The sequence below is a fragment of the Etheostoma cragini genome, chromosome 11 (genome assembly GCF_013103735.1).
Source record: "Etheostoma cragini isolate CJK2018 chromosome 11, CSU_Ecrag_1.0, whole genome shotgun sequence".
In the NCBI taxonomy this organism is placed as follows: Eukaryota; Metazoa; Chordata; class Actinopteri; order Perciformes; family Percidae; genus Etheostoma; species Etheostoma cragini.
This window is the reverse complement of record NC_048417.1, coordinates 12769606-12771230: the sequence shown is the minus strand read 5'-3', so window position 1 is coordinate 12771230 and position 1625 is coordinate 12769606.

Here is a 1625-nt window from a genome sequence, read left to right as displayed (position 1 = left end):
AAAAAAAAAAAAAAAAAAAAAAAAAAAAAGGAGGCCAAGAAACTGGATGCAATTTTAAATGAACACACCTACGCTCACACCTAAGGGGTGCAGTTGACTCGACTGTGCTGACCTCATTTACATGTCCTCTTGAGGAGGTGTTCTGTTAAGAATTGAGGGGACAAGGCAGAAAGACGAGAGGAGAGATGAGGAGAGGAACGTATGGGTGAGGAAAGAGTTTATGAGACAAAGGTGGACGAAAGGAGATGAAAAGAGAGAAGAACAGAAAACTGATGACACAAGGAGGTGATGAGAAAAAAAGGGGAAAGGAAAGGAGAGATGGGAGGAAATGAAACAAGAATAGAGAGGCGAGCATAGCAGAGGAGAGAAAGGTTACTGAAGAGGTTTTGATGAAAGAAGAGTTGTGCAATGTAACGTGAAATGAAGGGGGAAGGTTTAGATGTGAGGAGAGGTGAGGAAAGGAGAGAGGAAAGGATGAAAAGAAGAAGAAAGACAGAAATAAAGGAGAGGAGAAGCTAAAGGAAGAAGGAGGAAGGGTAAGGAAATAAGGCAGGGGAAGAGGAAAGGAGGGAGGTTGTTTAGGGAGGAGAAAGAGATGGTGTGTAAAAGGATAGACGAAAGAGAGGGAAAGTTTAAAGGTAAAGGGGGCAGAGAAATTAATGAAGACTGTGGTGAAGCAAGGCAGGGATGGAGAGAGGGAGGGAGGTAGGGAGGCTGGCGAAGGAGGGAGGGAGGGAGCAAAGGGAAAGGGAGGAGGGTTGATCTCTGGGGTTTGAAGCACATTAGTATTCATGGGGAAGAGGAGGCCACAGACAGCAGAGAAACAGAGGGACCAGACTGAGAGCAGCACACACACACACACACACACACACACACTCTCACACTGCATGTAAGTAAGCGCTCACACACCTCTCTGTGTACGTGCCCACACACAGAGCGTATTGTGTGGATTTAGATGCTATAGAGGGCCTAACCATTCCTCGTGCAGGGACAATTGCGCTCCATCTTGTCCAGTATCTCCAGGTCGCACACATTAATGTCCACATAGAATCTAACAATCGTCCCCAGAGATGGTTTAGCGGTTGAGGCCTCCAAAACCACACGCACCCCTGCTGGCCTTGGATCAATCCTGCTACAGAAGCGTCTGTCCCGTGTTATCACCGTTTGTATCCCTTTCCTCCCTCCTGCTCCGTCAATAAAAGCAGAACCCACCGGAGGGCTATAGATGACGTCTGCCTCTTTGCTTTTCCTTTAAAAAAAAAAGACCTTAAAAGCTACTGTACACCTAACAGACACGGAGAGGAGCGAAGGAGAGCAGGTGACTCATTTCACTGTGGGAAAGAAGGGCTGGGCCGAGCTCTGGGGAAAGGGTGGAAGACAGAAAAGATTTCTATCGTGTTGGAGGCCACTTGCAAAACACCGCTGACGGTGGCAGGAGGAGAGCAGAGAAAGAGAGAGAGAGGAAGATAGAGAGAGAGAGAGAGAGAGAGAGAGAGGGGAAAGGAGGTGGAAGGAGAAACGGCAACACTCTCTGTGTGTTCTATTCTTAGTCTCTTCTCCTCAGACTTTGGGTGTACTTGAGTGTGTGTGTGTGTGTGTGTGTGTGTGTGTGTGTGTGTGTGTGT